This window comes from Corythoichthys intestinalis, unplaced genomic scaffold, assembly GCF_030265065.1.
Source record: "Corythoichthys intestinalis isolate RoL2023-P3 unplaced genomic scaffold, ASM3026506v1 HiC_scaffold_84, whole genome shotgun sequence".
In the NCBI taxonomy this organism is placed as follows: Eukaryota; Metazoa; Chordata; class Actinopteri; order Syngnathiformes; family Syngnathidae; genus Corythoichthys; species Corythoichthys intestinalis.
The window spans coordinates 17,042-32,546 of record NW_026651653.1 but is presented as its reverse complement, the minus strand read 5'-3'; the positions used below and the strand labels follow the sequence as shown (position 1 = coordinate 32,546).

Sequence of the window (15,505 nt, the reverse complement as noted above, 5' to 3'; positions counted from 1 at the left end):
AGGGCCACATTTCTCATGTATATGAACCTAATTAATTAATAGGCAAAATGATCAATGCAAAATAAATCCTTATCTTCTGATAATAACTTTTACGTGCATTGGTTCAGATGATACACTGTTCGATTCAAAGGTTTAGTTATTGTTGGGTAAAGAGACATACTATACATTATACATTATACATAATGAATCAATATTAAAATCTCCACAGATGAAGAATTTTTTTTTGCTTAATAGTGGAAAACAATTGGCTCATCCATTCAGTGAAGGACTCAATACATGAACCTCGTGATTGATAGATTCAACTGACAATTATATTTTTCTTTTTTTCATTGTAGATCTCTATTGTCAAACATTCCAAGTGTTCTTGACATATCTATTCAATTCAATTTTATTCGTATAGCCCTAAATCACAACAAGGTTGTCTCAAAGGGCTTTGCAGAGGCAATGTGATACACAATCAGAAACAGCAAATGAAGCAATAAAGATGAATACATACATTTCGAATCCTGGGCATCCCCCATCCGTAGACCCTCCATGTCGGCAAGGAAAAACTCCAAAAACTCCAGAGTCTTTGGGGAAAAAATGAGAAACCTTGGGAAGTACCACAGTGAGGAGAGATCCACTCCCAGGACAGATAGGCAGGAAGCACCAGGACTGGAATTAGCAGGCGAAGTTACAGTCCGTAAAGATACATTGGAGTAAAGGAACAAGAAGAGGTCCATCTAGCCAGATGAGACGGGGGTGTGACTTGTCTCTGTGATTTCACCTGTCGTGCCTGCACATAGTGAGTCCTCCTGTATTACCTAGCTGTTCCTCGTTGTCTCGTTACCCCTTGTCTGCATGTGTGTGTGTATAAAAGCACCCAGTTTCTTTTCAGTCCTTGTTGCGTCATTGTCAATGTAAGTGTCTATGTCAACGTCAAAGTCCATGTCAGGTTCTCATCAGCAGTATTCACGCCTATCCAAGCCCTTGTGTTCCAAGTGAGTTTTTGAAAAGCAGTCTTTTGTTAGTGACAGTTTTTGTTTGCCTCAGTGCCTTCTTTGGATTATCACAGCCTTTGTTTGTACTTTGTTTTTCGTTGGCTTTAATTAAATCATTTTTGCACCATTCATCTGCCTCGCCTACATTTCCCTGCATTTGGGTCCACCTTGCCCGCCCGCGCTCCCTGACAACTAGCACCTTAGAGACGGTCATTTGCTTTGCTAAGCCCCCCCCAAAAAACACTTGAGGTCAGAAGAGGCAAGATGGATATACATCATTTTTTCAAACCTAAGCTTTCAAAAGCGACAACAACTACTGAGCGAGAACCAAGAACTGAAGATGTGGACCATGAAACACCGGAGAGCATCGCCAAAATGGTGAGCGGAATTTCAGTTGGCTCCACTTCAGACGTTAACCCCCAAAAATGGAAACAAGGTAAAAAAAAAAAAAGTTCATTTTCAACGTATTATTATAAATTATGTTCCTGGCTGGAAATAGCCAAAACAGATGTGGCGTCTACTTCTCCACGAGGTAAGACAGAAAAACGCACACGCTCACACACGCAGACACACACACAGCTGGGGTGCCTGTATGTACGAGCATGGGCTAAGCTACTATCGGAGCATATATCGTGTAAGTTGATTTTATTGCTGACACTGCGTTTCGGGGTCATCAACATTTTTGGCCCCTCTTGCCAGAAAAGTCAAACTCCACCTTATGGTTTTACCACGCGATACTTTTTACTTTGACTTGAGTAGATTTGTGATGAAACACAACTCTTACGCCACTACTTTGGGCTACACTAGAGTCATTACATTTTTCGTCTTTATTGTACATATTGACTTTATTCTCGCCAGAGGTGCCGACAGTGGCCGTCTCAGTTGTACCAATGAGACGTCGCAACAATAACCACCTGACTCCATTATACGTTATAAGTAGCGGTAACAATGTTTGTTCTCCGCTAGAGGGCACTCATGCTCTGGGTGATGTTTCATCGTGTTGTTCTGGTCTGAATTTGAGGGTTTGTGTGTCATCTTTTTGGCCGGATAGGTTATAGTACAGTAATGTAATGACAGTTCATCTACTAGTAGATGAAGTTGTGCTGAGAAAAAAATATATAACATTATTATTATTATTTTTTTTCATAAGACATTGTAAGCAGTTACTGACAAAGTTACTCCTTACTAGAGTATTCTTTTCAACGAATATTTTTTACTTGTACTTGAGGAATGTTTTGGATAACTACTTTTGCTTTTAACCACCTCAGGTCAGACCTCGAAAAACTCTTGAGTCTGGTCACTCGTACATCGAAGCGCCACTATTTTTGCTATTTGACTATCACTTCACCATTAGCAAATGGACTGGACATTTGTCGCCGTCAATGACACAAAAACACGATCATTCAGAGGCAGCTCTGTGTGTTAATCTTGTCTTAACACAAAATTGGAATTGCCAGTGGGTCCAATGCGTGTCCATTGGCTCTTGATTCAACTCATCGTTGACGATAGCAAATTGAGCCAAGTCTTATCACCAAATTCACAACAACATTAGGAACGTCTTGCAGTCCTCTCCAGCATTTACCACCTACAATATATGCAAGCAGAAAGCTGTTGTGGTGAGAGTTAATACTGGCTCGGAATAAGACTGGTTTGGTTTAACAGAGGTCAGAGGGGGGTTTGAATGACATGAGAAGGTAATCCCATGAAAACGGGAGGTGCGACTACAACAGTTGGCCGATATCCAACCTTATTCTGACCTACTAACGAGCACATGAAATCAACTAATTTTATAGATCAAAAATGTCATTTATTTACACACTGTGGTTATGATCTCCCCCCCCCCCGTGAGTCATCACCTTATCGTGGTGGAGGGGTTTGCGTGTCTCAATGATCCTAGTAGCTATGTTGTCTGGGGCTTTAAGCCCCTGGTTGGGTCACCAATGGCAAACAGGTCCTAGGTGAGAGGCCAGACAAAGTATGGCTCAAAAAGACCCCTTATGATGAGCAACATTAATGAACCCCAGTTTCCCTCGCCCGGACGCGGGTTACCGGGCCCCCCCTCTGGAGCCAGGCCTGGAGGTGGGGCTCGAAGGCAAGCGTCTGGTGGCCGGGGCTGTCCCCATGGGGCCCGGCCGTGCTCAGCCCGAAAAGGCAACGTGGGTTCCCCTTCCCATGGGCTCACCACCTGTGGGAGGGGCCAAAGGGGTCGGGTGCGTAGGGAGTTGGGCGGCAGCCAAAGGCGGGGGCCTTGGCGGTCCGACCCCCAGCTGCTGAAGCTAACTCTTGGGACATGGAATGTCACCTCTCCGACTAGTTCCGACTAGATATAGTCGGACTCTCCTCCACACACAGCTTGGGTTCTGGTACCAATCCTCTCGAGAGGGGTTGGACTCTCTTCCACTCTGGAGTTGCCCATGGTGAGAGGCGCAGGGCAGGTGTGGGCATACTTATTGCCCCCCGGCTTGGCGCCTGTACGTTGGAGTTTACCCCGGTAGACGAGAGGGTAGCCTCCCTCCGCCTTCGTGTGGGGGGACGGGTTCTTACTGTTGTTTGCGCTTATGCACCGAACAGCAGTTCAGAATACCCACCCTTTTTGGAGTCCTTGGAGGGTGTGCTAGAGAGCGCCCCCTCTGGGGACTCCCTCATTCTACTGGGGGACTTCAACGCTCACGTGGGCAATGACAGTGAGACCTGCAGGGGCGTGATTGGGAGGAACGGCCCCCCCGATCAGAACCCAAGTGGTGTTCTGATATTGGACTTCTGTGCTCGTCACGGTTTGTCTATAACGAACACCATGTTCAAACATAGGGGTGTCCATATGTGCACTTGGCACCAGGACACCCTAGGCCGCAGTTCGATGATCGACTTCGTAATCGTGTCATCGGACTTGCGGCCGCATGTTTTGGACACTCGGGTGAAGAGAGGGGCGGAGCTGTCAACTGATCACCACCTGGTGGTGTGTTGGCTCCGATGGCGGGGGAAGATGCTGGCCAGACCTGGCAGGCCCAAACGTATTGTGAGGGTCTGCTGGGAACGTCTGGCAGAATCCCCTGTCAGAAAGAGTTTCAACACCCACCTCCAGCAGAACTTCTCCCTTGTCCCGGGGGAGGTGGGGAACATTGAGTCCGAGTGGGCCATGTTCCGCACCTCCATTGTTGAGGCGGCTGATCAGAGCTGTGGCCGTAAGGTGGTTGGTGCCTGTCGTGGCGGCAATCCCCGAACCCGCTGGTGGACACCAGCGGTAAGGGATGCCGTCAAGCTGAAGAAGGAGGCCTATCGGGCCTTTTTGGCCTGTGGGACTCCGGAGGCAGCTGACAGGTACCGGCTGGCCAAGCGGACTGCGGCTTCGGCGGTCGCCGAGGCAAAAACCCGGACATGGGAGGAGTTCGGCGAGGCCATGGAAAACGACTTCCGGACGGCTTCGAGGAAATTCTGGTCCACCATCCGGCGCCTGAGGAGGGGAAAGCAGTGCACCATTAACACTGTGTATAGTGAAGATGGTGTACTGCTGACCTCCACTCGGGACGTCGTGAGCCGGTGGGGAGAATACTTCGAGGCCCTCCTCAATTCCACCGACACACCTTCCTTTGAGGAAGCAGAGTCTGGGGACTCCGTAGTGGGCTCTTCGATCTCTGGGGTTGAAGTCACTGAGGCGGTTGGAAAGCTCCTCGGTGGCAAGGCTCCGGGGGTAGATGAGATCCGCCCGGAGTTCCTGAAGGCTCTGGATGTTGTAGGGGTGTCGTGGCTGACACGTCTCTACAACATCGCGTGGACATCGGGGACAGTGCCTTTGGATTGGCAGACCGGGGTGGTGGTCCCCCTTTTTAAGAAGGGGGACCGGAGGGTGTGTTCCAATCATAGAGGGATCACACTCCTCAGCCTCCCTGGTAAAGTCTATTCAGGGGTGCTGGAGAGGAGAGTCTGCCGAGAAGCCGAATCTCGGATTCAGGAGGAGCAGTGTGGTTTTCGTCCCGGCCGTGGAACAGTGGACCAGCTCTACACCCTCGGCAGGGTCCTCGAGGGTGCATGGGAGTTCGCCCGATCAGTCTACATGTGTTTTGTGGATCTGGAGAAGGCGTTCGACCGTGTGCCTCGGGGAGTCCTGTGGGGGGTGCTCCGGGAGTACGGGGTACCGAGCCCCTTGGTAAGGGCTGTTCGGTCCCTGTACGACCGGTGTCAGAGTTTGGTCCGCATTGTCGGCAGTAAGTCGAATTCGTTCCCAGTGAGGGTTGGACTCCGCCAAGGCTGCCCTTTGTCACCGATTTTGTTCATAATTTTTATGGACAGAATTTCTAGGCGCAGCCGAAGCGTTGAGGGGGTCCGGTTTGGTGACCTCAGCATTGAATCTCTGCTTTTTGCAGATGATTTAGTGCTGTTGGCTTCATCAAGCCGTGACCTCCAACTCTCACTGGAGCGGTTCGCAGCTGAGTGTGAAGCAGTTGGGATGAAGATCAGCACCTCCAAATCCGAGACCAAGGTCCTCAGTCGGAAAAGGGTGGAGTGCCCTCTCCGGGTCGGGGATGAGATACTGCCCCAAGTGGAGGAGTTCAAGTATCTTGGGGTCTTGTTCACGAGTGACGGTAGGAGGGAGCGGGAGATCGACAGGCGAATCGGTGCGGCGTCTGCAGTAATGCGGACTCTGCACCGGTCCGTAGTGGTGAAGAAGGAGCTGAGCCGAAAGGCAAAGCTCTCGATTTACCAGTCGATCTACGTTCCTACCCTCACCTATGGTCACGAGCTTTGGGTCGTGACCGAAAGAACAAGATCCCGGATACAAGCGGCCGAAATGAGTTTCCTCCGCAGGGTGTCCGGGCTCTCCCTTAGAGGTAGGGTGAGAAGCTCGGTCATCCGGGAGGGACTCGGCGTCGAGCTGCTACTCCTCCGCGTAGAGAGGAGCCAGCTGAGGTGGCTCGGGCATCTGGTCCGGATGCCTCCCGGACGCCTCCCTGGAGAGGTGTTCCGGGTATGTCCCACCGGCGGGAGGCCCCGGGGACGACCCAGGACATGCTGGAGAGACTATGTCTCTCGGCTGGCCTGGGAACGCCTTGGGATCCCGCCGGAGGAGCTGGTTGAAGTGGCTGGGGAGAGGGAAGTCTGGGCTTCCCTGTTAAAGCTGCTGCCCCCGCGACCCGACCCTGGAACAAGCGGAAGATAATGGATGGATGGATGGATGTGTTATGATCTCCAATAAGACTCCAAAGTCGATCTTTTTGTTCTTCTTAGTATTTTACTCATTGCCTGCTATTGACAGCTGTAGACATCCAACTCGTTTAAACTGGAAAGAATGGTTGTGAATGCTCATCTTTCAGTGTCAGTGGCGACACTAGACATCCAATTCATTTTGACTGGAAGGGTTGGCAGTAGTCATTCGCTGCTAGCCTCTCCTAGCCAAAATGGATATGGACGTCTGGTGCCGTCAATGGCAACCAAACGTTGTGTAAAAATGAGTGCCCTATATAGGATTAAAATTGCAAAATCTTTCACTCCAAGTCAAGAAAATGAATGTTTAATAGTTAACACATTTTCTCTTTTTAAGAAATGAACTTCTGATGGAAGGGAAAAAAAAAAGAGCAAAAGTCACTGACCATCCACGTCAAAGTGTTTCCAGATGTCGATGAACTGGGCGGCTGTGAGCTCGGCCAGGTGCAGGTGAGGTTGCTGAGTCTGGGCTGCCATCTCGTCTGTCCCCCGTGGATTGGATGCACTTGCACGCAGGGCCGGCCCAGGCCACTTGGGGGCCCTAAGCAAAATGCCAAGGGGCCCATATTTTTGGCCCACCATTTCGTCACAGAGTACTGTGAAACCCATACATGCAATCCAACCCATACGTCCACATTTTGTATATTAATCAGATTTTGTTGCACTGCATACTTCAAACTTCTCACCCCAAATGATTGTCAGTACTTACAGTAGATGGCGCCAAACCTTTTTCTGATTGGTATACTACTTGATAATAATGTCCGATATAAATGAAATGACTATATCTACGCTCTCCAGTCCAAATGCATATTATGCCAATATTTCGTTTTACTACAATCAGCGGAAGCCGTACATTTGCCGTTGCCGACAGGTGACAGCTTGCTCCGCTTTACTTGATTCGCTCCAGGCTTTTGCCCTGCAGCTAATGGCAATTACCAGTACGACATATTGACAAGCTCAGCTGACAACAGCGTTCAAGTCGGAGTGTCTTGCACAACAACAACAACAACAACAACAACATAAACAACATGCTCAATTACCGCGATACTGTTGTAGGGCTGCAGCTATAGAATATTTTAGTAATCGATTAATTGATGGACCAGTCAGTTGGAATATTCGAGTAATCGGATTAGAAACATGAAAAATTAAAATACCTGAGCTCAGCCTCAAAGAGTATAATTATTATTATTTTTTTTTAATGAGGATCTATGTACAACAAAAGAACAATTGGCTAACTTGCATAGAAAAAGTCAGCTAGCTTAAATGCTATAAAATGCTGAAGTTTTTTTCACAATGCTCTTAACAAATGATTCAGACACATATTCCCACAAAAAACGGCTAAATATACCTATAAACTAAATTATGAATACATTAAAAAAACATTAGCTCAAACAAAAACTTAGCTCACGTTGGTCTTAACAGGGAGCAGTTGGATTCAGCCATGTAAAAAGAGGCAGACCAGAGGGCAGTGCATCCACCCTAATCAATAAAAGTAAATGCAAACAATTTCAAAATAAACCATTACAATGCCACTTTCATTAAACAAATACTCAAAGCAACAACATTTAATTCGAATGTTTTTTCTAATCGAATACTCGAGTTCATCGATTAATCGTTGCAGCACTATACTGTTGTTTCTTTTCTTCTACGATTTTCTTCTTTCCTTTCTCTGCTCCAGAGGGATAAATTCTCTTCCACATATCCGTGCATCTATTTTCCAAGCAAGTTTGAGCACCAATCATCGCAAAGCAGGTTTAACGTCACTCCCCAGGTTGCCAGATTGTAATGACAAGAAAATGGATGTTTGCATAGATCAACGGCAATGCGCCCCACATTATTCACGATGCCCTATTAACAACCTATAAAATGAGGTTTCCAGATTGGGGCCCCGCCCCCGAGTGGTCAGGGGCCCTAAGCAGCTGCATAGTCTGCGTATAGGCTGGGCCGGCCTTGATCCTATCCTATTGTTTAGCCACAACTGGATTCATTACCTTGTTACTTTTAATCCTTCACACAGCCGCTGGAAACAAATGTTTTATCCATCTGCAGGCGACCATCGTGATTTTACAGCACTATTTGGGTGTGTGTCTGCCTTAAGGCAAAACACCACCGCTTTTGTCCAACGGCGTCGCTGAAATCGACTAAAACTGAAAAGTGACCAAGTGTTGCCATTGACAGCACTTAAACCTCCACTCCATTTGAACTGGAAGGGCTGGAAGCGAACGAACGTATTCGCTGTCCCCCTCCTTGTTCAAATGGAGTGTATGTTTACTAGTGACAAACAGATTGAAATTCACAGACAAAAAAAAAATAAACTAAATGATTGTACACGTACATGACAAAGCAGTACTAACAAAGCATTTGTAATTGCAATCATTTTCTGGGAGAAATTGAGCATTAACTGACAGAATTGCATGGGTGCCAATACTTTTGGCCAGCAGTGTACGTCGGCTCCTTCATTGATGATGTGAGTATGCGTTGTAAAGTGAATTAATGTCGCTGCACATAGACTGTGAACATTCCTCACAATGCTTGGTGGAGAAACAGTTGTGATGATGTCTTCTTGGGTCCGTTTTTTTCCCCGATCGTACACAATCGTGATCTAGTTTTTATCGGCCATGACTGTTTGCTTGGATGACCAAACGTCCTCTTTGCCCGGACATGTCCACTTTTCACGTCCTGTCCGTTGCATCCGGCTTGATTTATAAATTCTGATGATCTGATGGGATGGTAGCATGTCTGATTAAGTGTTTACGAAAGTGAAATGCCATGGAAATATCCAATCTTGCCTAGCTTTCTAAATAAAACCTGTGATTGCAGGTGAACCAGCTTATGAAATGAGGGAGACTGACCCAGACTGGGCACCACCCCTACATCTGGGACACACATCTGTTACACCGACAAACACTGCACGCTCTGCAAGACGAACGTGAGCAGCTACGGAAAGAGACACTGCAAGCACCAGAGATGGGGGTCCAGCAGGATGCAAACATTGAAGAGCTGCAGACCAAGGAGGGACCATCTGAGCCTGGTGAAATAAACAGTCACCAACAGAATGAGGAAGGGACACCTGACGCTGGAGAAGAAAGTGGTCAGCTACAGACTGAAGAGGGGACACATGAAGCTGGAGAAAAAGGTGATCAGCTAATCACGGAGGATGAGACGCACAACACCAATCAGGATGTGACACAGACTGTGATTATTGACCGTTTTGAAATTTTCACAGAAAACTCATCAAATCTGAAAGCACGTGCCCAAATGTTTTCCAGCTACAAGCACCACCACACTATGAAGTATTTAATATGTATTACACCCAAGGGAGCCATTTGTTTCTTATCAAAAGGCTGGGGAGGGCGTACAAGTGACAAACATATAACCCTGAACAGTGATTTTTTTGTTTTTTAAATATTTGTTACCTGGGGACAATGTCTTGGCTGACAGAGGTTTTGACATACAAGAATGTGTGGGCATGTAGTGTTCAGATGTCAAACTCCCAGCATTTACAAAAGGCCGCTGTCAGCACATTTGAGAATCCATGTTGAAAGGGTCATCGGAAATGTTTGTCAGAAGTATAAGATCTTAAAAGGGAACCATACCCATAAACATGATTCTTCCATGTGAAGGGGAAGAAGCCCCAATGTTGGATAAGGTCACTTTCTACATACTGTACTACATAGACGTCATCATTTTGTAAGTGGGCCAATTTTGCACTTTCCCCAATAAGTTCGTTTTTATTTGGAATTTGGGAATTAGATGAACTCAAGACACCCCTCTCAACATTTTAGCATCTCTGAACATCGTCATTTTTGTTTTTCTAATTGCCAGCTAGGAATGGAGGCATCGTCTTCACAACCAACAAAAATGCAATTTTATTATTACTATCATCTAGAATTTTTCCTCCGTGTCATGTCCTGCTTTTTTGTGTTGACACTTGCCTTTGTGTTTCTCAGTGTACATCAGAAGCGATGACCGGCCACCATGCTTTGCTGCCTAAACTGCGCCTGAGAAGTACATGTACAAACAAGGTATTGTTCTGGATGCCTTTTAAAAAAACAACAACATCTCCTTCATTTAAAAAATGAATTGAACTACATTATTTCTTCTTGTCTGATGTTTTTTTACACCTGACAGCTAGGAAAAACTGCCATGCCGTCACCGCAGCTCCAACAGACCAGCAGATCCTTGGCCAGCTCACGGTGACCTTTGGGAAATACAAAGGCAAGACCTTCTGTGGCTTATGGAGGAAGATGTCTGCTATGTCAAGTAGTGAGTATAAATAAGAAATTGATGTGTGTCTTTGTTACCCAAAAGAAAATAAAAAAATCAGTTTAAAACAACTACTGCATGCTCTCTTAAAAAGTCTCCTCGATAGCCACGTGAAGGAGAGGCGACGACAGATGGGAAGGTGCGACACCAAAACTGGGGAGTGGTGGCTGAAGGAGCAGCTTCTACGCTACGTGGATATGTTCCCTCCGGTGTCATGCCACTTGGAGCAGAACATCGACCGGGCCATCTGCGGGCATGGCAGCTTCCGGTCCTTCACGTTCGAGGAGATGTGGCAGTTTTATGACCTCTCCAAGTTCTTCCGTAACGATCTCGCCAAAAGCGCAGAAGAATGGAAGATGGTCCAGGAAGCCTTCTGCTTCGTGCGTCAGTGGCTACTGATGACAGAGTAGGACATCAATGTCACGTTAAGCGATTTCGACTGTACATCCTCACAAAGGAGGAGGAGGTCAGTAGGTCGATAAAAAAATAACATAATTTCCTTTGCCAGTGTTTTAATGCATTTCAGGGCTTACCCGTGATATTTATTTTTTGTTCTGTAGCAAGCTAAAGGCAAAGTTGCACCAGCTACGCCCCTCACGTCAGCTTGTGCATCAGCATTAGCAGCATTATCAACATGACCTGCTGTAGCAAATACACCATCTTCAGCAGCAGTAGCAGCAGCACAACAACAAGCACCACCACCACAAGGTGATGATGAAGACTGGCAATGTAAAATACTACGCGCCTGTGCGCTTTTTGCCCAATCTGCACAGGGTCACAAAAAATATTGATAAAAAAAAAAAAAAAAAAAGACCTACATGGTCAAGGCGTCCACGTCCAAAGGACTTTCTGGCAGGTCTTTTGAAAACTTTGTAAATTTTAAGGAGGCGGTCAATGACCTTGTAAAATAAAACATATTGAGATGTACTTCATGTCTCAGCTACTTCTTTTTACACACACAAATAACCATATTGCTCGGCATAGCATATAGTCCTGTATATTGTGCACTTTCCCAATGAGTGCTCACAGAAAATTAAAAACCTAGTCCTTATTTCTCAACACGTCAATATCTGCAAAACACTTGCTTATCATTAAACTTATTTAAGACTCAATACAGGCTGCTTAACTTTTACTGTGTACTATATCTCCTTTATTTAAATACAAGAAAAAAAAAACTGGAATTTGAGTGTAATAACAAATACATTTAAGGCATACAGAAATTGGGAAAAGTCCAAATGCCCATAATTGAAAGTGGGGAAAAAATAGGCCAAGACAACACAACAGCTAAAACAGTAATGAAGAAATCTATAATGCTGCGCTTCGGACCACGACGCCACTTGAAGGAAACAACGTCGAACTTTGGTCCCGCCCTCCCGCAGCCTCTGAACAGATGCTCAACCACCCTGCAGAATGGAAAGATGCCAAGGCCACCCAGAGTTAACTTGTTACCTGTTGGGCAGAATGACATCGTGAATGAAAATTTAAAACCTAGTAACTTACTTCTAATGGAATACTAGTTTCTTAACACTTGTATATCTGATTAACACTTGCATATTGCAGTTTGCTATTGGCCTAGTTCAGGAGTCGGCTATCATTTTATTTATTTTAACATCAACACTACCTCCTTCGTACACTTAAATTTATTTTTAGGTAGTACTAGTGTATATTATTTATTTATGTACTATTGACATTAATTTATTGTGTGATGCACTAATAGGGTGTTGCTATTTTTAATGTCATTGTACTATTTGAATGACAGAGCCTATTCTATTCTAACATTCAAACAGCCGTATTCAACCGCCTGCAACTACCACAGAAAAGACAACACACAAATGGACCTAAAATATGAATGAATGAGCTCATCTGTGTATACGTATTTTATATATTCTGCGGGGGAAAATTCACCTAACAAAGGCATTTAGGATTCTTTTACATTGGCCAAAAACACACCTCCTTAAAATAAATTTAAAAAGCTTTGAAATGTTATAAATATTCTTAATTCCAGAATAAATATGGTTCAAAACATTATTTGAAAGCAGATTTTTCTTGATTTAGGTAAAAAATGACCAACGTTTAGATGTATGTGCTTAATAAGAACAAATGGCAATATTTACTGAAGTAAGTAAGTGGGATAATCTCACATTCATCTGTTAGTCTTTAACGCGCAAAACAAGATGGAGAAAATGATTTGACTAGACTATGTGGGCCTAAAGTGCAGTAAGTAACTGGAATTAGTGCTCATTGTTTAAATACACTTTCAACTCATTCATAAACTGTTTTACAAAAAACTCATAGCTGCCACCCTGGAGGGGATGTTCAATCCGAGTGGGTTCGGTCACAGATTGCAGACCGGAAGAACTGGCCAATCAGAGCAGGGTTGGGGTACCACCCCACACTCTGGACTGATGACCAATCAGAGAGAGCGTCTTTAACAGTAGGGCAGAATGCTACAAATCAGTCAACTTTTTGCAATTTGAAGACAGAGGCCGCATCGCTCCTGACCTTTGACCCTTGACCCTAATGTTTGACCCAGGGCGTCAACGTTGCATGCAGGTGTCGCCAGAGTTCGATTGCACTTCACGTGGGAGGAGGCCCCAAAAGACTGTAAGGTGGTTGTAAAGTGTATTGTGTTAGGGCTCCTTGATTGCAGGCTGGGAGACCAGACGGGCGTAGACGCCGACAGCTGCAAGCCATCGAAATCAGCCGCCTTTATAAGCCAGCTCGTCGTTGCCGCTCGTCGCCAGACCAAACTTTCAGTAATCCCGTCAGTGAAGTCCAGCATTCAGGTATTTACCACATTAATTCTTACCCGGCTAATCAGACCTCTTGTTCCGTCCCAGGATTCCCCGTGCCTGCTCCCTGAATTGTACCGACGCCTGATTGAGCTCCTGTCAACACCTGCCAGCTACACGCCAAGTGCACGTGCGGTGCTGCGACTTGTGCTCAAATAAACTTTTGAAAATCACCACAGCCACCCTTGTCTGCTTTGGGGTCCACTTCCCAGCGCACCCTAACAGCTTGGTCTGGCCATCACGGACCCCGCGGACATGGATCCGAGTTATGCTTCCCCGTCACCCCCCGCCGTTGATCGACACGCTCAAGCCCTCGAATATCTTTACCAAAAGGTAGGAGAAATTTCTGAGGCACTACAGTCTCTCCAGGCGCAGTTCACGCCGCTTCCCCTGCATCCGACGTCACCACCCCGCCGAGACTTCATCTCCCCAACGCCTCGCGAGCCGCACGTGCCACCCCCTGCCCCCTACGATGGCGACTTGGGCTCTTGTCGTGCCTTTTTAGTGCAGTGCGGTCTCGTGTTCGATCAACAGCCACAAACATACGGCAGCGAGCGGGCCAAGATCGCTTACCTGATCGGGTGCCTTCGCGGTCCAGCTTTAGCCTGGGCCACAGCTGAGTGGGACAAGGGCTCGGCGGCGTGCGCCTCATATGACTGCTTCACAGCCGAGATGCGCAAAGTTTTCGACCACCCGGTCCGTGGTAAGGAAGCCGCCAAACGCCTAATGTCCATCCGTCAGGGGGGGCGCAGCGTCGCAGAGTTCTCCGTGGAGTTCCGCACGCTTGCAGCTGAGAGCCAATTCAACGACGCCGCGCTTCAAGAGGTCTTCACCGGCGCACTCAGCGAATCGCTCAAGGACGAGTTGGCTTCCAGGGACGAGCCAGGGAATCTCGATCAGCTCATCGATCGTTCGATTCGAATCGACAATCGACTTCGCGAAAGACGACGTCAACGCAGCGAGCCGCCGCCTTTCAAGTTTCACTGTCCCGCTGCCCAGAGTATGGCCCCTACTTCCGGGTATTCCCCACACATCGTCGCCTCTACACTGCCCTCTGCTGAGAGCCCCGAGCCCATGCAGCTAGGGAGAGCCAGGCTCACTGAGGAGGAACGCACACGTAGGCTCGCTGCCCAGCTATGCATCTACTGTGGCCAAGCAGGGCATTTCCTCCGCCATTGTCCGGTGCGTCCGGGAAACGGGCAGGCTCACCAGTAGGTGAGGAAATACTGGTGAGTCATGCGTTTAACAATTCCTCAGCTCGGCTCCAGCTCCCCGCCACACTTACTTGGAAAGACCAGTCCTGCAGAGTGAAGGCTTTTGTTGATTGTGGTGCTGATCAAAGTTTTATTGATCGCAGGTTGGTGAAACAGCTGGGCGTCGGAACGCGCTCGTTACCTGTCCCGTTAAAGACCATCGCACTCAATGGACAGGTGCTGTTTAGTGTGGGGGAGCAAACCGACCCTGTCCACCTTCTTCTATCGGGTAACCACCAAGAGGTACTCAGTCTATTAGTAATCGATTGCCCTCACACGCCGCTGGTTCTTGGCCTACCCTGGCTCAAGACTCACAGCCCAGCGGAGGATTGGACCCATCCCAAGCTCACTGCATGGAGTGCCTTTTGCCATAAAAATTGTTTAAAATCTGCCCTAGCTCCGGCCTATCCTGTCCAGAACCCAGACCAGCTAGACCTCTCATCAGTCCCTGAGTGCTACCATGACCTGAGCCTAGTCTTCAGTAAAGACCGAGCAGTGGCCCTGACCCCCACCGCCCTTATGACTGTGCCATAGACCTACTTCCTGGCGCCGCCCTGCCAAAGGAGCGCATTTATAAGATCTCGGAAGCTGAGAGGGAGGTGCTGCAGTCCTATATCAGAGTCCTTGGCCACAGGTATAATTCGTCCGTCCTCATCCCCGGTCGGCGCCGGCCTCTTCTTTGTGGGGAAAAAGGATGGCACATTGAGGCCCATCATTGATTTCCGTGGCCTCAACAAAATCACCATTAAGAACACGTACCCACTCCCCCTGATGGACTCGGCGTTCACACCCCTCCATGGCGCGCGTATATTCACCAAGCTCGACCTACGCAGCGCTTATCATCTGGTCCGTGTCAGAGAGGGAGATGAGTGGAAGACCGCGTTTAACACTCCCCTGGGCCATTTTGAGTATCTCGTCATGCCTTTTGGACTCACTAATGCCCCGGCGGTTTTCCAGAACCTGGTCAATGACGTGCTGAGAGACATGATCAACAGGTTTGTTTTTGTTTATCTTG

At 47.3% G+C, this 15,505-nt stretch overlaps 1 long non-coding RNA gene across 1 annotated transcript; it reads left to right on the top strand.

The window, feature by feature from the left end:
• Positions 1-6,064: 6,064 nt before the first annotated feature.
• Positions 6,065-11,311, top strand: LOC130911695 (uncharacterized). Its single transcript, XR_009062398.1, has 6 exons — positions 6,065-6,629; positions 9,000-9,315; positions 10,130-10,204; positions 10,311-10,445; positions 10,540-10,911; positions 11,006-11,311. It is a non-coding gene; the product is annotated as an uncharacterized LOC130911695 (long non-coding RNA).
• The last annotated feature ends 4,194 nt before the right edge of the window (positions 11,312-15,505 follow it).